The sequence below is a fragment of the Parasteatoda tepidariorum genome, chromosome X1 (genome assembly GCF_043381705.1).
Source record: "Parasteatoda tepidariorum isolate YZ-2023 chromosome X1, CAS_Ptep_4.0, whole genome shotgun sequence".
Taxonomy (NCBI): Eukaryota; Metazoa; Arthropoda; class Arachnida; order Araneae; family Theridiidae; genus Parasteatoda; species Parasteatoda tepidariorum.
In genome coordinates this window covers 24,880,977-24,904,088 of record NC_092214.1, presented here as the reverse complement: position 1 = coordinate 24,904,088, position 23,112 = coordinate 24,880,977, and the positions used below count along the sequence as shown (strand labels likewise).

The 23,112-nt window shown below is 28.7% G+C and overlaps 1 protein-coding gene across 4 annotated transcripts in view; it reads left to right on the top strand.

The window, feature by feature from the left end:
• Positions 1-23,112, top strand: part of LOC107449700 (zinc finger protein rotund) — a 558,914-nt gene that overhangs the window by 44,622 nt on the left and 491,180 nt on the right. For all 4 annotated transcript variants that reach the window (XM_071187674.1, XM_071187673.1, XM_043043921.2 and 1 more), the window contains one exon: positions 4,647-4,717. The gene's annotated coding sequence lies outside the window, so the exon portion shown is untranslated. The remainder of the gene's footprint in view (positions 1-4,646; positions 4,718-23,112) is intronic.

The following is a 23,112-nucleotide window of genomic DNA, read 5'->3' as shown; positions in this document are numbered from 1 at the left end:
CTTTAACATGTTTGTAGTAAAGTTTACAAATGTAAGATCCTTAAAAATTATACATAAAAACTTTATGTTGTTTAAATTTAAGTTGAATTTTATGCCGAGATACTAAAAAATATATAATGAATCCTTATGTAGTTAAGTCAGTAATCAAGTAACGAATAAATTCTTTACTTTTTATTTTCTTCTGTCAATTCAGCTTTTTAATTTTTATTAGGACAAGTTTAGAGATGTTTTAAGAAGGAATCTCAGCAATTTTCTCGTATTTCCTTACTTTTTTAAAATAAAAGGAACATTTAGATGTGCAATAATCTGCTGCACCCGTTGCCGTGCTAGAGGCTTGCAACGTTTCTAAAGATAGTCTCTTAAAGTAGCTCAAAGCACTAAAAAATTGTTTCCTGTCGTTCTTATAACTCAAGAATGGCTACTTTGCACACCAGAGTTAAATTTTTAAAATGAATTTTTATGTTTTGTTCTTTTTGAAAAACAAGGGTTTGTGCTTCTCGTAAGACTGTTCCTAAAAAAATCTTTGTTCCAGGAATGGTGGAAAATATTTAGTAGTTCATATCGAAAAAAAATTGACATGTTTACGACACTGTATTAAAACTAAAGATTGAAAAATTGTGAATGTGTCACAGTAATGTTTTTATCTTTATTTTTAAATGTTTATATTAAAGTTTAGTTGTGATATTTTAAGAAACATTTAAATTTTGCATTCTTTTTAAGCATTTCTTGTAAAATTCTGCTAAATTTAACTGCCACTAAAGATTTACAATTTAAACTTAATCATTATTTCAAAGTCCGTTTGATTTCAATTGTAGCATATGGATTTAAAATAAATATGTATTTCATCCATCTTACATTTTAAATTTTACCGGGCGATAACCTTCACCTATCTCTTGAACATTTTAAAATTATTGTTCTTGTTAAAAATTTTCTTGTTTCTGTTCATGGCATGGTTTCTGTTCATTCCATTGAAAATAATAATAATAACAAATATTTTAAATTTTTATTTGTTTTCCATAATGTTAATGTTAATCACGATGGTTTTATTATTTTGTGCTAACTGTATGCGATTAAATATGTAAATTTTTTTTAAGAAGAACTCATTTCTAAAATGTATTTTAATTTCCTTAAAATCCCTTCAATGAAAGACAATTACGCTTAGTTTTTAATTAAAAACATTATTATTTCTTGCAGCATTTAGAAAACGTATTATCCTTTCTCCCAATTCCTGCGAATTCAAACGAACACGAGCTTACAAGCATTTGTTGCGTGTGGTTTGTTTAATTCGCGTGACTTATTAAAAGCAACTTCTTTTTTAAATGCAAAAACTTTGATGCATTTTATCGATAACTCAATTTCTTCCAAGAAGAGTGTATTTCGTGGAACTTTAGACATGCTTTTTAATGTTTCTCTGAGACAATTTAAATTTGTGTAAAATTGTAATGCTCATAAAAAAAATGAAGTACTTAAGATTTCTTAATTCGCTTATTTACTTCCAAATGATTATGTACTCAACTTACTTTTTTTTTCTAAGTCAGAGAAATATTGAATCTGTGTTCTTTTTCTATTTTCAAGCGTCTTGAGCGTTGCAGGCGAATTGTTTTAATGGTTAGCAAAGGCACACAGTTTGAAATAATAAAAATCCTTAATGAAATAAGTTTCTCGTTTTAAAGTTTTCTGGAATAAACGACTAATTAAGTCAATGATTGTTCTGGATTGAGTGGTGAAAGACTTTTTAATCGTGCTCGTTGTGCATCGAACGAAACGCGTTCATCTTAGTACTTTAAAAATAAAACATTTGAATGTGCTCTTTACTTTCTTAATCGGGCTTTTATTATTTTTTTTTAAATTTAATTCCTTCTGTTGCTTTTAACGTTCCAAGTAAAAATTTATTGTTCCCTTAAATACTTTTAAGAAAATGCATTATTTAGAGAAATTTAATGTGAAATGTTGGAGAAAATGTATTTTAAATTTCTCGGAATGATGTTTAAAAGGATTATTCTTTGACTTTAGGAATATGCAATCATTTAAATGTAACAATTTCATTAATAAGAGACATTTTCAGCTAAATCATTAACAAATCCGTTAATGGAATTTTAAAGGCATCAATTATTTATGGATATGAGAAATGAATCTATTTCGTGTTTGCATTTTTATAAGTTATTCATTTTTAGCTATATAAACTACTTTTATAGAAGATTTCGATTATCCGTAGTTATTCAATTAAACATGTCGAATAAGCTTATTTTGTATCTTAAGTAGTTGTTATTAACGCAAAATTCTATTATTTACAGAATTTTGACTCTGTAGCTAACTGTTATTTTCATTATTCCACAATTATCACTACTAATTACAAATATTAGCTTAATATCGCTATTCCCTCCGCACTAAATTAAAGTTTTCTACTATTTTTATTATTAAACTATTATTCCTATTCTGTTAATCCTTTTTAATTAACATTTTTACTGTCATGATTTAATCTTTTTTAGTGATTTTGTTTATCAAATTTCAACAGAAAGATCTTAAATTGTATAGTCAATTCAAATCAGTTTAAGTAATTAAATTAAACTTGTTGAATAAGTTGTTAAATAGTTATGACTAACACAAAATTCTAATATTTGTCGAATCTTGCAATTCTCTCCGTAGTTAACTATTTTAAATCTTATTATTTCGGTTTCTATCTTTAAATAAAATTTTTATCCTCATGTTTCATGTATATTTTGTTTGTTAAATTGTTCTGTCAACTAGTTAAACTTAAACAACTGAAAGTGTTAACTATGGTATTAAGTTTGAAATTAGTTAAGTTTTATGTAGCAAAAAATTAATAAATTTAAATTTGAACTGTTCAGTAATTATTTGAAATAGAAATTTATTATATATTTGAAATAGAAAATTGTTTTCATTGACTGTTTGAACATTGAACTTATCTTCGTGAAATCGAAATAAACTATTTATTAATTAATTGAAATTAAAATTAACTCTTCATATAATTACCGACATGTACTTTTAATCTCGGAATTTGAATATCCGTAATTTTGAAGAGTTACTTTAGAAAAAGCGAAAATTCTGAGAATTCTTCACCTGATTAAAATAACTCTCCTTTTTTTCCTATCATTATGTGTATGTGGAATTTCTTCCGAATTGCATACTGTTCAAACTGTTATGAAACCATTTTTTATTTACTTGAAATAGTGTTTATTGTGAGTGAAATAATAAATTAGGCATTTCGTTTTCTTTTTCTGAACTAGTTTCACGTAATTTATAAATTTACTTTTATTTCTCTCATGTGTTTCAAAATTTATATTTTCCTCTTTTTAAGTTGATATTTATTTTTGTTTAGTTTAGTAATGACGAAATTAGAATTAAATGTTTAATGCACAGTGTTGTACCATATGAGCATTAGTTTTTTTTTTCCGTTTAAATTTTATCAAAAAAAAGGCTTTTAACATCGTTTCAATTGCCCATTTATTTATTTTTTTAATTTCAGAAAACTAGTTTATTACATTAGATTGCATTGCATATAAATTTTATTACGTTTAACAATAACTATAAATATTCTAAATATTTCTTTCAAAATCATTTAAAAGATAATACCATGTGTAATACATTGAGTAATCGAAGTAATCATATTTTGTACACCTTTAAGATTGGTTCAAAGAAGATTTACATTTGCATATTAGACGGAAAGAGAGAAAAATAACATCCTTTCAACAATTATAGGAATTTCAGGACTATTTGTATTTGTTTGAAGAGCCAGAATTTATTATCATTAAATGTTTATTAGAATGAAATTGTAAATTAAAAAAAATAATTATAATACACGGATTTATTTTCAGTGAGAAACTTTTTACACTTCATATATTTTAATCGAAGTAATCATATTTTGTACACCTTTAAGATTGGTTCAACGAAGATTTACATTTGAATATTAGACAAAAAGAGAGAAATGGAAAAATAACATCCTTTCAACAATTATAGGAATTTCAGGACTGATACTATTTGTATTTGTTCGAAGAGCCAGAATTTATTATAATTAAATGTTTATTAGAATGAGATTGCAAATTTAAAAAAAAAATAATTATAATACAGGGATTAATTTTCAGTGACTTTTTACACTTCATATATGTTAAATAAATGATTAGGACTCTTAAGGAGCTCTAAAAGGAAAATACCTAAATTTCGATAATCATAATTATTGTATTGTGTTGAATAATCTTATAAAATAATAATCTAATTTATTAATAATTGTATTAATATGAAACACTCCTTTACTTTTATTAATATTTTAAACTTATTGCAAGTTTAACCCCTTTAGTGATCATTATTAATTGATTCATTGTGTGTAATAATACTGTTATAAAATACTTAAAAAATAAAAAAAAAGTGAAATATCACAAGTTTTTTTCCCGTTAACTTCAAGTTTATCCCTGTATATTAATTAATTTTTAGGAATATTTTAATTGAATTCAAATAAATATATAATTAGATTAAATTCGTATCCAACGGCTGGACTCAAATTGATAGACTCAGTTGGTTGCATGTAATAATATGTTTACATTTCGATAATTTGAAAATATTTTTCCCCATTTGAAACTTCATGGTTTACTATTGGTTTGAACTCACTTTTTTTAAACTTTATATTTCAGAATATCATTGGAGGTGAAGCAGAATTTGCCATGAAAAGTTTCTCCCACAGTATAGCGTCCTTTTAAACAAGGTTTGAAATTTTTACTATATGGTATTCCCTTTTAAAAAACCATCAGTGATTAATAGTCTTCTTATAAACATTTGCATATAAGTATGATCGTATCAAAATGTTTAACATATCATTGAATGTTTAACATATCATAAAAATCATTGACTGTTTATTTACTGGAAGTCAAACATGGTTTGAAAAAAAAAAAAAAAAAGAGAGAAAAAGATAAATAATGATTTGAAAGCATGTTAAACGAGCCTCGACCAAATAATGATTCTTCTATTACTCCAAATTTTCTAAGACGTGTAGTTCAGTCCATTATTTTGTGAAATGAATCTATGTAAGCTAAAGCATCCGCAGCAAAGGTATGGCTTTTGAAACGAATCATTTAACATCATTTTTTTTTCCTCGCTCCCTTACACAGAACTTTGGAAAAACACCTAGTGGAGGGGATCTATTTCATTTCCTCTACTTAATATGTTTTGATATTTTATTTTATGTCAAGTAAATATTTTACCCATCCCCTTTTTTCGGGTGTTCTTAAATATTGAAGGGCTTGAAAAACATATTAAATGTCAAGGAATTTGAATGGCAAGCTTATTAATTTATTTATCTTACTGTTTGGATTTATGGGGTTTATTTTGGCATTTTTATTTACTTAATGCAATCTTTATAAGAATTCATTTCTTTCCTGTTGTTTTGATTTTTCAATTCATTGTAAGTTATTAGTTTTGATATAATTATTTTATTATATTACCGGCGCAGAATAGCCGACCTATTTCATGAGTTAATGTCTATTAATGCTCAACTCTGTAGCCTTATAATTTTGAACCCAACGAAAAAGACAAGGTAAATCTTACGTGATACATTAGGGAAAAAACTAGACTCTATAGAGGGCAAACCTGGAAAATATCCTATGGTTTGCCCGATGGCAAAAGTATTTTAACCCATGATAGGATCCATCTACCACTGAGAATATTTTGCGTTAGCTCAGGCGAACCGGGAGTAGAATTCGTATCCACTATTCATCGATGGTGTTCAAAACTTGGGTCACTTCAAATAATATTTCTCAATGTAAATAATAATAATTTCTACAACTAAACAGATGGCGCTCTGCGCAGTAATGTGAAATCATATCATTAATTGTAATCAGTTTTCCTCCATGCCACTGTAGCATGATATCATCCGTGTTTTGTTATTAAATATATTTTGTTAAATGCGTTTTGTAATGATTTTATCCTGAGATCATCTCATTGTATTTAACACATGTAATCATACTATCTTTCAAATTTACAGTTCCTTCATATGGTGCTAAATTGAGCTCCATTATCATATTTTATAAACTTCATTACGCGATACTATGCTTCTGCTTAAACAGAGACAAAGTCTTAATTTAACACTTTAGTAATGATGCAAAAAAATTGCACCATATCATGGTTCAACTTTGAACTGATTATTTCGAGTGTGTATTTAAACTTAAATATAATTAGATAATTAGATTAAACTTAAATATAATTAGATATAAATAAGACTCTTATTCAACTATCCTTGAAAAATTTACATAATTTAACTGCATTTGCAAATTTCCCCACTGGATACATTTTAGAACCTCTGGTAATAAGAATATTTAAATTTTTAGAAAAAGAATGTGCTGGAATTCAAATCACACTAGATTACAGTAGAATCACTTAGGAAGAAATATTCCAAAAACAAAGGGTTTCAAAAGATTATAAAAGAGATTAAAAAAAAAAGTAAAAAAAGACAAGCCTTTCGGTATAAGGGAGACCTTCTGAGACTTTTGAAAGTGGGACGATTTTTAAAATATGTGACTTAAAAATGTATTAGTAAAAATTTTTTTAATTTAATTAACTTTTTTTTTTACTATATCGATATCGATGCATCGTATTAATCTGTATCAAATACTGTAGAAATGCTGATTCAACGAACACCGAAATATATAAACGAAAATCTTGACGAAAACGAAACGAATGAATATTCGGAAATTTTATTCCTTCTCTTTTTTGTACTTCACATCTCTTAACTCGTTCGGTGTTATCAGAGATCTATCCAAATACTTTCACTTGCAATTTTGTGAATCTAAAAATAATGTTAAATCAGGTTTCTTTCGTCAGGATCCTGTTTTATTGTGCGAAAATATAGTCCAGTTTTTATCATTTTTTAAAATATTGCGATCGTAATAAACGAAAATAAAAGTGAGGCTTTAAAATAAAAGTAAATAAACTAAAAACAAAAAAGCTTTTTGTTAAAAAAATTTTAAATAGTAAGTAAGTTAAATTACTATTATCTGCACTTTATTTTCCTCTCCTGTTGCATACAGAGGGCCGTTTAAAAACCCATTTTAGACCATTACTCCGTTCTAGTAAGAATTGCTAGAACGGAGCATTTCTAATATGTGAAATATTGTGAACCCGTTTTTAAAATTTCGTGAAGGGTCCGTTTCAACGATAAAATAAGTCATTTTGATACAAAGTAAGTGAAAATTACTATATGATAAAAAAAATTTTATTTCCAACAAAATGTATTTAAATTTTTCATAAATGTAAAGAATATTTAAATTTTAAATGCCTGAAAATTTTTTGAAAATCATATTTTATTATTCATGTCGAACTTTTTTTTTCAGCGAAATATTTATCTCTTAAAAAATTAATTTCCTAATAAAAATAATCGCAATAGACTTCAATATTTAGCATTCTTAGTCATGGAGTGGCTGCCCCCTTTGGATGATTGTCTGGGGTCGTCGCATCCTTCACTCCCTATTTTCACGTTTTTTATCATAAGAAACACTGGTTTTTTTATGATAAAAAAAATTAATAAAATCAGTTAACAGATCAAAATTTCTGCTGAAAAAACCCATCTTCTTTTTTTATTTATTTCTAGTAAAAAGTAAATAAAAATAAATGATTGTAGCTCTGTAAAAGCATATAGTTAAAGAAGAGTAAAAGTTAATTGAAAAATACGTATAACTTAATTCTGAAACTTTCGAACTTTTGTTGGATATTTTTTATCTTAGTGACAGTGGGCGTGAATATACTGATAAGACTTCATGCGAAGTCTTATCAGGTCAAAGGCACGTTCCTTTTTGAAGACAGGGAAGTTTCCGGTACTTTACACTTAAGTTCGCCTTCGATAGCTCAAATCAGAATTGGTTGTAGAGCAGGGGCACGTGGAGCCAAAGGGATGTTTCGATAGTTCTTTTGTTCCAAAAGAAGATCTGCTTACAAATTCTTAAATAAATAAATAAATAAATGAAGAATGTTTATTCGTGATCTTCTTAGATGAACATCAAGTGATGCAACGTTTGAATTAGTACGTGTTGCACGTTGTCGTTGCGTTATTCGTTAATTTTACTTGCNAAGCGCTACCGACATAGATGTTTTATTGTCCTTAATACAGCTTCTTTCGTGCCATAATATACCATTTTAAAAGTAAGAATTGCTAGAACGGACCATTTCTAATATGTGAATTATTGTGAACCCGTTTTTAAAATTTCGTGAAGGGTCCGTTTCAACGATAAAATATTTTGCAACTGTCCCGTTTTCAAGCCTGCAGAGGTATGCGTATGACCAAGGGAAAATTCTCGTTTAGATGCCCCTGAACTGAAGGAAATGTAATGTAACTGTAAATGTAACTGTAGGGGAATGTAAATGTAACTGTAGGGGGCCAGAAAAAACTAACATCCTTAAAAAAAAAAATATTTATAAAAGTCAAAATCTATTTTTTTAAAGTCATTTTGATACAAAGTAAGTGGAAATTACTATATGATAAAAAAATTATTATTTCCAACAAAATGTACTTAAATTTTTCATAAATGTAAAGAATATTTAAATTTTAAATGCCTAAAAATTTTTTGTAAATCATATTTTATTATTCACGTGGAACTTTTTTTTCAGCGATTTCCTAATAAAAATAATCGTAATAGATTTCAATATTTAGCATTCTTAGTCATGGAATGGCTGCCCCCTTTGGATGGCTGTCTGGGGTCGTCGCATCCTTCACTCCCTCTTTTCACGTTTTTTATCATAAGAAGCACTGGTTTTTTTATGATAAAAAAAAATTAGTAAAATCAGTTAACAGATCAAAATTTCTGCGGAAAAAAACCCATCTTCTTTTTTTATTTATTTCTAGTAAAAAGTAAAGAAGAATAAATGATTGTAGCTCTGTAAAAGTATATAGTTAAAGAAGAGTAAAAGTTAATTGAAAAATACGTATAACTTAATTCTGAAACTTTCGAACTTTTGTTGGATATTTTTTATCTTAGTGACAGTGGGCGTGAATATACTGATAAGACTTCATGCGAAGTCTTATCAGGTCAAAGGCACGTTCCTTTTTGAAGACAGGGAAGTTTCCGGTACTTTACACTTAAGTTCGCCTTCGATAGCTCAAATCAGAATTGGTTGTAGAGCAGGGGCACGTGGAGCCAAAGGGATGTTTCGATAGTTCTTTTGTTCCAAAAGAAGATCTGCTTACAAATTCTTAAATAAATAAATAAATAAATGAAGAATGTTTATTCGTGATCTTCTTAGATGAACATCAAGTGATGCAACGTTTGAATTAGTACGTGTTGCACGTTGTCGTTGCATTATTCGTTAATTTTACTTTCGTAATGAAACGTGCTTTTTCGCGGGCATAATCTTATATAACTGTAATTTGAATTTATAAACAGATTAACGTCTAAATAAATATGTTGTGATGCTTCCAATAAATTATTTATTTTTCAAAATATAATGATAAAACGAATTTTTTTTTTTTGTATATTATTTTTTTATATCTAAGTCGATAATAAAATCCGTAAAAGTTTTTTTTTCTCAATTGGAGTTAATTTATTATTAGTTAAAGTTTATTAGTTAACAAGAGAGACAGTGGAGAGAGAATTTATTAGTTAACAAGAGAAACCGAAGAAGGAGAGTTAATTAGTTAACAAGAGGAATCGAAAAGACTGGTTTATTAGTTATCAAGAGAAACCTAAGAGGGAAAATGAGTTAATGAGTAAAAAATCGAAACCAAAAAGCAAGCAAAATTGTTTTTATTAGGTCAAGTGTCACATCCTAGTATACATTTGCCCGGTATACCCTACGCTGATGTTTTTTTAAGGTTAAGTGCCACTGCCCGGTATATATTTAACCATAAAGCCAACTTAAATATTTTTTTCATTTTTGTACGGTTTAAGTGCCTTTAAGAACAAAAACGTAAAAAGAATCAAAACCTTCTGTCATAAAGTATTCGCACTACAAATGTACCTGTCATAAAGTATTCGCGCATTCAAAGTAAACAGACAACTGATATCTAGCTTTTAGAGTGGGAAATTACCATTACGCATGCCTATTGGAAATCTATGGCCAAATGAGATGAAAATTATTATTGACCAAACTTTATTGGAAATTATTAATAATAACCGGTAAATGTGTTAAATTCTGATAGATTATTAACTTTAACCGGGGATTACTAATATTTACAGATTAATTACATTAAACGTAAAATCTACACAATATTATTTCATCTTTTTACTAAAACTGTTAAAGGATTTAATCAAATCACTCACTTTTTAAGGGAAATTACCCATAGAATTTTTATCTTAATATCTTCCGTGAATTGATCATCCACTTAAGGGATTTGATCACTTCTCTGTTTTTATCATCAGTGCGACAGATAGATCGCGTTGAAGCAAATCTCAATGCATTCAAAATAAATCGTTAGTGGAATGTGACGCCTGATAGGATTCGCTGGAGGAAACTCATTGAAGCGGTCTTGGTCAGTAGTCGGCTGTAGTGCAATTAAAGAAGAACCTAGCATAAATATTTCCTACAGAACTAAATTTCATATAAAAGCGAAAGCCTCTTTAACAAATTTTATTCAAAAATAAAATAAAATGTTAAATTTATTTATAAGAACAATTGAAGAGTTCTCATTATACAAAACTATGTTCAACTGATTTTAAGAAAATATTCCAAAGAAATATTTCTTTGTACATCGATCTAAAGTATTTTCAGTGTTGACGTATTTAAAAAGTGGGCCTTCTATTGAATAGGATAAACTTATTATCTCAACTTTAGATACTCGGTTTATTGCTATTTTAGAGCAAGAGAGAAAATTTATTTTCCTTTCCTACAAGTTATTGGATGGAGAAATAATAAGTTTGCGTTAAGAAGTGTCTAGCTCGTCAACACTCGTTGCTGTGTGCCGTCAACCCCCAAAAAGAAAATTCAGCAATTTAGCTGAAGCAAGAAATTGACAGGGACTTAAGACGTTGGCCGTCTTAATTCAAGTGCTTACCGTTAGACGCTCCCGTTTTGATCCGCCTGGCTATTCAACTAGCCTTTGTGAGTGCTTTTACTTTTTGAATATAAAGTGAGGGGCAATATTCCCCAAAGTTGAAGAGCCTGTCCGGGTAAAGGAGAAAAAAATCTTAGCCAGGTCCCGGAAATTGTCAGAAAGAATTAATTCAAAAGGCTAGGCATAAGCGGAATTCTGTCATTAAGCTATGTCAAGAAAAGGCGTAATTAGTATGCAAATATCGCTCCTTAACGTCATCCGTTAATGACGTCATGCATCATTCATAAGTCTTGACTCCCTTGAAGAAATTTTGCTAGCCTGGCCAGGAACAATCAGTTTTAGGCTTTGGTTAACTTGTCACCGCTGGTTTCAATAACATTGTCTCAAATCTGTTTAGAAATCGATGTTTTCACAATATAAAAATTTTGTGTTATCTTTTTAGTACAAAGACCATTTAACGAAGTTATTGTCCTTAATACAGCTTCTTTCGTGCCATAATATACTATAGTATTCTTTATTATTTCGTTTATCTTGTTTTCCGTGAAAAAAAATTGTTGGCTCGGCCTGGAACAGTTGGTTTCAGGCTTTGGTTAACTTCTCACAGTGGGCTTAAAATAACCTTTCTAAAATTTATTTAGAAAATCGGCGTTTTCCCGAAATTTTGTAACAGCTTTTTAGTATTTTTAAAGACTACTTAAAAGACTTGTTCTTACTACTGCTTGGAATTTCTTCCTCTTGCAATAATAGGATAACATTCTTTATAGTTATTGGGTTTTAAATTCTATTATCTACTTTAAATTTTATGAAATATTTAAATCGTTATTTAAACGTGTTCAATTAAAATAAATTCTTCTCTTAATTAAAAAAAGTTGAATTTTTTTAGAAATTGGTGTTTGAAATTGAAAATCTAGTAGTATATTTTCATGAAGTATTCGTAAAAAAGATATACTAAGTATTTTGTTGATTTGATAATGAAAGTAAATAAATAAATAATTGATAATGAAAATAATAAGTAAATGAATAATTTCTCGCATCAATAATTTTTATATTCCTTCGTGTCAATTTGGTAATTATTCAACTCATTATCATGTCTATTCAATACTTGGGGTAAAAAATTTGACTTTTTTGTTACTTTTATTGCTTTTTTGCTTTTTCTTACTTTAATTTTATTTTTGTTTGTCTTTTTTAAAATCTAAATGGAGAATTTTTACTTTTTTTCGAAATTAAATTATCGAATAGATATAAATTATTGAATGGTTTTGAAGTTTAAAAATATTTAATTATATTATACAAGAAAGCTTTACTTATAAATATTTAAGCTCAAGTTCATATAATTATGTAACTGATAACTAAAACTGGAGCCGAAAAGCAAAATTGATTCTTTGTTATGCCACGTTTACATTAATTTAGTTAAAAATGCATAAATCGCTCAGTAAAATATATTATATTAATGAGTAATATGAAGCATTCCCAATAATGCCCAATGTAAGCCATAAGGTTCATCAAAGTTAAGACTTCAGAATTTCATGACCGACAGCATTAAACGTGGTCGACATTGCGCACAATATTGCTTATACTACCCTAACAAGCTGGTGCTTTACGATCTGAATCTGACTAGCCTTCATAGCCGTAACTGAAGTTCGAATCCCTGTCTTTCACAAACACAGTTCAGTGCCTTTAACCACTGAACCGCCTCGCAGTACTTCGTAATATTATACAAAAAAATATATCATAAAATTAATAGCATTTCTAATTTTTAAAATGTAGCATTTTAATATTTCATATTTCGTAGGAAAAAAAAATAAAAAACATCTTTACACAAATGCATTCTGACGGCAAATACCAGATATATATCATTCTCAGAAATATAGATTATTGCTTAATTTAGCACTTAGCACTTATGATATTATGGCTCTGCATGCTTCGAGCAGTGTAGGAATTGCTACTAATACCAATCACCTGTATTTCTTATCACTTATCTAGTCATTAAAAAGACTTTTCATCATTATTCATATTTTTATCAACATTCATATACTTTATCACTTTACACATAACTTTATAGCTATTTAAGTTGTTTTGATACCAAATTAAATTTTAATTTTGTCACAATTTTTATTTTTATTTGACGCAATTAAATATTTTCACTTAACTTTTTATTTTTATTTTTACTCTACTTTTTCTATTTATTTTTTCGTTACATTTGTCTTGTATGATATAATAACTATACACAACTAATAGAGAAATCCTTTGGCAAAAATTTAAATCCCTTTTATCGAAATCTTAAATTCCATATAACCGTAAGTGCAATTGTTATATTATTCACAAAAGCCCGATGTCAAGTAACATTAATGAAAATGTAACCATAATAAGCAACAAGTGAAACATTTACTACCGAACAACTTAATAGGAAAAGAAATGAAGCTGGATAAAAAAAAAATCCCCAAAATATATAAAAAGTGTAATAATGTTTTTATTAGCTCTTGATTTATTAGAAACTTTTACTGCACCGTTTCCGGGAAAAATTGTTGCAACAGTGGAACAATTGAAGAGTNGTTAAAAAAAAAAAAAAAAAATGATAACCGATAATTTTTTATACAAATTTTTTTTCTTCCAGGCATTAAGTATATGTATGTATTTGTACATTGTCGGGAGAGAGAGAGCGAAAGAAAGCATTTGGGTACCTGTCTTTAAAAATGCCCTCTATAAATATTTTTTTTAGCTTTGTCTCTGACTTCCCCCTCCCTAATATTTTTTTTCCTACCCATGACCGTTTTAAAAGTGATAATAGCGCAAGAAGTGTGACGTATATGGATGGTGGCGACTTCTGCCGTCTTGCCGGCTGTGGCGCTGCAATCGATAGCGAGCGGAGTTGAGCAGCACAGGTGCTACTCGATGCTTGACAGTGATAGTTCGTTTTTTGCCTCTTATATAGGGGTAATGTTCGCGATGATAGCCTCTTAAGTGGTGCGCTTCTTTCAAATGCATTTTTCTTCCTTTTTAACTCCATTCTTTTCTCTTTTTTTTATTGCAGCCTCATCTCACCCACCTTCGAATTTTTTTATTCAACTTTTTTTCAACCTCTCACACAGCCAATTTTTTATGAAGTAACTGTTGATTTGCTTGTCTTACTAAAGGGGCTTGATCTTTTAAATGGAGATTAGGATAAGGAAGATGCTGTTGACCTAATAAAGTGCTACCGAAATATTCATTTTTTAACGTGTGAACAATTATTTTTTTTTTTAAATATTTTCTCAAAAATTATTTTTATTTTATAGACTCATTTTCTCCTTTCTATTTTAATAGACTTAATTTTTTCTTATTAAAAAAAATTATGAATTTGACGGATTTTTAAAATTTTTATTCTTAAAATTTAATTCTAAAATTTAATTTTATGTATTTTTTTTTGTCCCATTTCTCCTAACCATTTTAATGAAAAAAAATTTCTTTTGAAAAATTCTTTAATTTGACGGATTTTTAAAATTAATTTTTTAAATGTATTTTTCTATAAAATTAATTTTGTAATAAAATTGACTATATAATAAAACCAACTATAAAAATATATTTTGAAATTTGTTATTCTTTCCTATTTTGTTGACCTAACAAAGCGCTACCGACATAGATGTTTTTTGACTTGTTAACACATTCTACTGAATTTTTTAAACATTTTTAAAAAATTAGTTTATTTGTAATCTCTTTTCTACTTTCCATTTCAATGGATTTTTTGAGCTTAAATTTGATGGATTTTTAAAATTTATAATTCTTTCCCACTCTGCTGACCTAATAAAGTTCTACTGACATATTCGTTTTTCAACATGTAAATATAATTTTTTTTTTTTTAAATTTGTTAAAATTTTTTGTTTTTATAGACTTTCTCTTTTCTACTTTTATCAACTTTTTTGTTTGAAAAAGTAATATATTTGACGAATTTTTATAAATATTTTTCTTAAAATTTGATTCTAAAACTTACTTTTATTTTTTTAGTCACATTTCTTCTCACTATTCAATGAAAACATTTTGAAGGACTTAAATTTCACGGATTTTTAAATTTAATTATCCTTTTCGTATTCAAGCAAACAGAAGAGGAAAAAATGTGTTTTGAATTTTTTTTTTCTTTTACCAGTTAACGTAACAAAGCGCTACCGACTAAATGTTTTTCAACATGTTATCACGGTTTTATGATTTTATGTATTTTTCAAAATTGTTTTATTTTTATATTCTGAATTCTTCTTTACATTTTGATTGATTTTTTTAATACTTAAATTTAAAGAACTTTTTTTAAAAATGAATTGTTATTCTCTTATTGTAACGAACAGAATAGAAAAGAATATATGTTAAAATTCATTAATCTTCATTCATTAATCTACCAAAATAGAGGTAAAAAAATTAACAAGCATATCTTGTGAAAATGATTTTTTTGTACTACTTTTTTTTCTCCATACTTTTACTTTTGTTTTTCACCGTACAAATGCCCAAGTTGTATTTTTAAATACTTTTGTCAATAGCAGTTTGTATATTTTGGAGAGGATTTTAGGTACAAAAAAATAATAATTTTAGGAATAAAAAATTCAATAAAAAAATAAGTAAGTAATAATCGAACGGAATTCATTAGAATTTTAAAGATTTGGGAAAATACCGCAAAAAAGATAATGTGTTTTAATGCTTGTTGGAAAGAAACTCCAATTAAGATGTTTGTTTTAAGTATTCAAATCTTTCTTACTTTTAAAACCAATATAGCACATCATTTGTGTAACGATCCGACGTACGCTCTGCGTTCATCCATTGAAAATATAATTTTTTTTTGTTTCTAGGTGAGAAAAGATAATAAGGAAAAGCAAATTAATCATATGTTTCGTTAATCGAAAAGTGTGTTTTGAAAGTAGTTTTCGCGATATAAAACAAAATAAAAAATTCTAAAGATTACTCATTAGTTGATAAATCGTTGGCAGAAAAATTATTTTCGTCTGAAGCTAACTAAAGTTCCTGGTCAAATTATTCGACGCACTATAAGATTCTATGTGAAATCTTAATTATCAGGTGATGCAATACAGCTTTCTTGTTTTTACTCGGTTGAAACCGGTTTGCACTTGTTTACTTTCATGTATCAATTGTTTAACATTGTAATGCAATATGTTAAAAATGAATACAAATAGGAAGTATATGAAAAATCTCCGGAATAAAAATCCATTACATGTATGTTTAAATATTTGCACAAAAACTCTTGCAACACATGTAATTATTAAAAAACAACAGCGCGTCTAATAATTTGGTCTAATTATTATAATATACTAATACAATAACTGATGTAACAAATATTCTAATTTATTCAATATATAGTTTAATTTATCCAATCATTGAATTTATATTATTGTCGAATTTTACCAATTGATGCACGAACGTAAACAAGTAGAAACCGGTTTCAGTTGCGTAAAAACAATAAAACTGTATAATATCGCCTGATAATTAAGATTTTACATGGAATTTTATAGTGCGTTTAATAAATTAGCAAGGGACTGTATAAAGAAAAGGTATGTGTAAAAATATAAAAATTCTTATTTCTGAAAATGTTTATAGTTTTGCTATCGTTCAAATTCATTTAACTTTCATTGTATAAAATTAAACACATTTTTCGTTTATTTCGTGCCATATGAATGTATGATTCAAAATTTAAGGTTGTTACAAAATTTCAATTTATTGTGGTGTAATGTGCAACAATATTTGTAACAGGGTGTTAAGTCCTAAGATTGTCAAAGTTCGCTATTTCAAAATTTGATAAATATTGTTTAAACAAATGGTAAATTAACTGAATAAAACATTCTGCAGAAAAATTTATAGTCTCTGAAAAATTAAGGATTTAATACTTATAATGAAAATAAAGGTTAATTCACGGAATTTTGGGTCAAAAAGAAATCGTGGTATTTATAATCTGACCAAAATACCACTTCCAGAACGAAATTTTGTAATCAAGAATTCGTTGTCACTTAATAAATTCAAAGCATTTATTTTCTCTAAAGGACAAAGCTATTGACTTAAACTTTAACAAACTTGATACATTAAAACAAATTGAAAAAGAAAGAAACAAAAAAACAAACATATTTAGTGATTTTGAGAATTGCTCGCTTTCTTCTTAATGGGATTGAAATTTATGTTGGAATTCTTTTGGCTTTTATTTCTACCCTTTAAATGCGTGCCTTCTAACCAAATCATTTTATTTTAAACGGCAAATTAAAATTTTTCGCCATTTTTTTATGCAAGCAATTCGTCGCAAACAGCAATATGAATTTTTTCCTCTTAATGCATTGTTAGACAACAACAAATAAAATCGGAAAAGTTTAAATTAAGTCTGAAAATTAGTTCGAAAAAAAAAGGCATTAAAAAGTTTGTGTCGTCTTAAGATTTTGTATACATCTCGCCTTTTGTTTCAAGACCCCCGTCAATTCTTACACCCCCACCCCCATGTAAAGACTTCTTCAGTTGATGTCGAAGCTCGGGGCTTTTTGAAGTTGTGTTTTGAAACAAGAATTGTTGATGGAATTAGTTCCCTATTGAAGCCTTATCATCTTTAGTATAGTTTGAACACGTCACAAAACAAAGTAAAAGTTAGAAGGCGCTAATTTTTCTCTAAGTATTCTTCGTTCATTAAGAGTATCATATCCCCTCCGGCAGAACGCCACATTATTCGATTGGTTTCGTCGAAAATGCTACCTCCCATAGGTAAGCACCAATTCTCCTTTTCCTTATAAGTCAAGTTGAAGGGAAAAGAGAAAATAATAAAAGAAGAAATTAAAGTAAAAAAAAAGTACCCACGAAATAGGGAATAATAATAAGAAAGTATTGAAACAAACTGTTCAAAAGCGAAGAAAATAATATGACGCTCCCAAATGTGCTTCTACTAATTTGCGTTCTTTCATTTTGAATGTTGCGAGTCATTACGACACTATTGCATGTCTCTGTCTTGGGACTAGTATCAGAAAACTGGTGAAGTCTTAATGATGCTAGCATTTCTCGACGTGACCCCAAGATTAACGCTATTAAGCCAGCTTGAACGTAGCCAAGCTAGTTCTTGCAGAGTAATTTTTATGTTAGAGCTCAGCGGTACCTTTTAAAGTTTGCTGTTTATTTTCCTTTTAAATGGGCTGGCGTCTTTATCCACGCGTTTTCTTCAGGAGAAGAAATTGCCTAATGGTTTTTGCTCCCGGTTTTTGAGTTGGTGCTGTTGTAAAATAACGCTGATAATTAAAACGAATTTCTTGCCGAAGAAAACGCTTTTATTCCCTTTTGGACTCTACTTTAAGGTAGTCTTTAAGGACTTGAGAAAGTGAACGCCTTCTCTTTTACTGGATGGGGGGAAAAGATTTTTATTTTGCTGGGGTAGACTTGTTTTAATTAGATAGGATTTGAAGACGAACTTCAAAAAACATTATAATTTGGATTAGGCGCTTTGTGCATCTTCCAAAAGCTAAGAGAAATGATATTTGCCTTTTTCTCTGATTTACACGACATCCTGAAGTTCCATTTGGGAATTGAAAAGGTGTGTAAAAAACATGATATGAAAAGTCTTATTACCTGTATAAAAATAATGCTTTTTAAACGTTAAGAAACACTTCTTAGTAAAACAGCATTTAAAACTGAGAGAGAAATTATTTTGAGAAAGGATAAAAATTCTTTAGACGATGTTTTCTGTTATGTGTTTTAATTTTGCAGCATTTTTGAATCTCTAAGCTATAAGAACTCTCGGGATATGTGTTGTATTTGTTCATTTTCAGTTCTTTATCCTAAATCATCTTAAGGACGATTTTTAAGATGAATCATTGAAATAAGTTATTTCTGATTAATAAACATTTAATTAAAAGTTGGAAAAACCGTTTTTGATGCATTTTGTTTTAATTTAATCCTTTCTGAAATAAGTTGTATTTTTGATCAAGTATTAAGAAAAAAAATTTTTTTTACTTGTACTTTTGTATTAATTATAGAATGTCTCTTTTAGATTTTAAAGTTATTTCATGAATGAATTTGTTGCGTTTAGAAATACACGACTAATTGCCCAACAGTACTCCAACTACTTAATTTAAACTGCTACTAATTTAACGCGGAGTTGCGTTGTATTAAAAATTGATCAGAAAATTAGCATCTATTGTAAACACGTAAATGCCAAGTTAATGAAAATACGCAGAACATCTATAATCAAATTAAATCAAAGATATTAATGACATCAAAACTTCAAGTTTTTCCAACCCTCTGAACAATCGAGTTAAGCTACATTTGGAAAGCGCAAATCTGTCATCTTGCTATAGATAAATTAATAAGGATTGCCTTAATATGATTTCTTAATTAGGCTAAAGCAACGTCTTTGATAAAAAGAAACAACAAAAGGAAGCAAAAAAGCCTCCTCTATCGTAACAATGGAACTTTAATTGCCAAAGCTTTCCTTTTCGTTTGTTGTTGGCTCTTACTACCGAATTTTATCATGCGCTACTTTTCCCATTTTAAAGATGGAAAAAGAAAGAAAAAAAATGTTTTCTCTACTCCCCCGAATTCAGATTCTATCCCACCCCCTAAAAAGCCCCTTCAACTTGGTGTATTTGTCCGCCATTGCAGGGGTATCATTCATCACAAGCTGCAGAAGCGGTTTGGGTCTTGTAGTGATGGACGAGCTTATAACGTAAAAGGACTTTTTGGTCTGTAATTTGGCTAACAGTCTGAAGGAGTGAAACCAATGCTCTTCGAATAAGAAGATATGCGAATGTTCGAAATCTATGCGAAGATTTTCTTAGTAGGGGGAGACAGTTGTCATTCGTCTTTTTCTTAATTTTTTCTTGCCAAGACTGAAATATTTGCTAATTTATTCGCTCTCTTTTCACTGGGCTTATCTTGAAATGCCAGTTGGGCGTTGCACTTCTTAGATATTGTTTACTTTGTTTTTAAATTTTAGTGCACAATATTATAGTAATGTTGTGCCTTTATTTTATTAGTATGTTAAGAAATTCAATACTATCTAGGTAAACTTGCGTATTTCTCTCTCTTTTATTTTATTTATTTATTTACCTTGGAAACTTGCTTTTAATTGTTAAAGTTGATGAGAAAACATTATTAGGAAGCGACATAAAGGCATTTGCCTGTTAATATCTGGTTTCTCATTTACGGGATCCCTTCTAGAAAAGGGACACTCGGTCTCGTTTACTGAAATAATGAAAAACTTTTTAACTACGTTTAAACAAACGTTTGGTTCAGTTATTAAGATAAAGAATGTAAAATTCATTTTAAAATTCATGTAAAATTCAAATATTGCAGCGATCTGCCACTTCTGTTCGGTGCCTTTGCTTTGTGACACTAATTGTCAAAGAATTTTTATTTAGTTTTAAGATTTTGATTTTAAATTTTTGTTTTAACTATCTTAGAGTTTCAGTCGGTTCAGTTTTTCTCTTCGTTTTTTGTTTCACTAGTTAGTGAAAAAAAAAAGAGATTTTAATGAATAATTTCTTTGTTTAGACATTAAAGACCGAGTGGCAAGGCCACCAAATTTGCCCTTTATCCAACGTATATCTCGGACTCTAAGTAAATAATGTATCTTGGGCTCCGGTGACAGCGGATTAAAATTCTTCGGGCTCGGAACTCACCGCTGATCCCTTCAAGGGGTTTTTAGGTTTTTTTCCACCAGATATAGTTTATACCTCTGTTTGTTCAACTCAGCTAGAGTTACATTTACGAAAAAATCTTAAAATATACCACCCAACCATAACCAAGCACCAACTCCCTTTTTTAAGGCACTATATTTTATTAGCTATAATAAGAGTTCCTCGTAATTGTGACCTCGGCCAAAAGACGTGGATAGCACTAAGCCTTCACACTGCACCAAACAGGGGATTTTTAGCAACCACATATTTAACGTACCCATCGCTACGTATACTTGCTGGAATCGAACTTACGATCACCGGCTCTCTCCAGTTGTAGTTCAAGCGATGCTCTAACCATGTGCGCTACTTCGATTTTTATTTGATCCTATTTATTTTTATCTATTGTTCGTAGCTGTTTTATACAGTTACAAATGTAATTTTTTGGAAATTTAAAAAATATCTGATTTAAATCGTATATATATATATATATATATATATATATTCATTTATTTATTTTTTGCTGAGTTTGTACCACTTTGTAACTTCCGTATCCAACACAATTCATACATGGGGTTTTCATTGATTATCCGATTAGGAATTTTTAAATTCTCAATTTATTTTTCTACTATTAATAAGCATGGAAAAAATGCGTTTTCTGTCATACTAAGGTAAAGTGTCACAATTTAATTATGATGACCATTTGAATATTCATATTTACAATTTTTTTGACTATATCATTATAGTGATCAAATATGTCTTAATGTTTTACAAAAACTAAAAGCTATAAAATACATTTTTTCTCATTGAATGCATGCTTTAAAAAAATTGAAGAAGTCATAGTCTTCTGAAATTATCGAGATTCTGTCTTTAATTAAAAGTATCAGGTTGGTAGATAAAAAACACAATATTTTTTAACTGGTTCCACTATTCGTTCAGGTTCTTCCTCTCGAAACGATCAAAAAGTTAAGAAATGCATTTCCTTCTAAAATTGTTGGAGAAAATATTTATTTCTATTTCGATTATATTTGCTCTTTTTAAAAGTAACTATAGTTTAAATAATCAATTTTATATTGTTAACTTTAATCTCTTTACATTCTTTAAATCAAAAAATATAAATAATGCACGTATATCGATCGTAAGGTCATGATCATTAATCGGCCATTAAATTCATAAGTCATTAAACAGTCGTAATTTTTTTTTCAAATTCTTCTTAATAATTCTGTTTTTTTTATTATTATTTTCTTTTTGTGGTATTACATGGATTTCTTCCTAGTGCTTTTTTTGGGTGCTTTTTTTTCCTTTATTCCAAACCTCCGTCGAATATATGAAATATGAATCTGGCTAGTCCTCAAAATTTGACGCGAAAAAATTTAGAGTGAGAATACTAACAGAGCAAAAGTTTCAATGCAAATAATTTTTAAGAATATGTAATTTTTGAAAAAAAAAATTAAGAAATATCTATTTATTATTTTGCGCAATAACCCGTTTTAAAATATCAAGCTCTTTAATTCGCAACCAGTTCAACACAATACTCGTACTAATTCTCATATCCATTAAAATTTGATACGAAAGCTCTTACACTAGGTGCACTGAATAACAAGTCTAAATCGGACCAATTGTGTAAGAAAGTGCAAAATGAAATAATTTTTAAAAAGACGTATTTATTATCATGCCGAATATGCGAATGCAAAAGGATATTTTCACAACCAGATCAACAAAATACGAATATTTATATCCATCAGAAAGTAATGCGAAAGTACTTATAATAAATAACCCGTCTTAAATAGGACCAATCACATGAAAGAGCGAAAACTGATATCCATCAAAGTTTCATACAAAAGCATTTACACTCGATGCACTAAATAACAAATTTAAATAGGACCTTTAAGATAAAAAATAAAAAGCGAGAAAGCTTCAAATGAAAATACATATTTATTATCATATACAAGATCACACTGCTAAAGGACATCTTAGCAAACAAATCCACACAATACGAATATAGATATCCATCAAAATGCAATACTCTAAATAACAATTCTTAAATAGGAGCAATTACATGAAAGAGCGCGAAAGGCCAAATTGATCTGATATCGCATCATTATGAAAATGTTTGAATCCAGGTGTAGAATAACAGTTGCAGAGCGCAAAGAGGAAAAGATGAGGAGTTGTGCTCCTTCTCTTCTTTGTAAGTTCCCACGCCGATTCTTGGAGGGAAGGGGGGGAAGAGGTGAAAGATTAATCATTTGAGGGAACCGCAATGCACCCATAAAATGCCCGTAACTGGCGGAAATCACTCCCGCTTGATTTATATGACCATCTGGTACGTAGGTCAAAGGGAGTAGAAAGTTTTTAAGGGGTTTACAAAATCTCATCACTGGCTTTATCTTTTCAAGATTGATGCTTCCCTGGTCGCCATCTCATATAATTATCCTCTTCCATGAAGTAAAAGTGTATTTAAATTTTGACTATGTAGCTAACTTTTAGAAAGCCGTCAACTTTATTAAATTGTTTAAA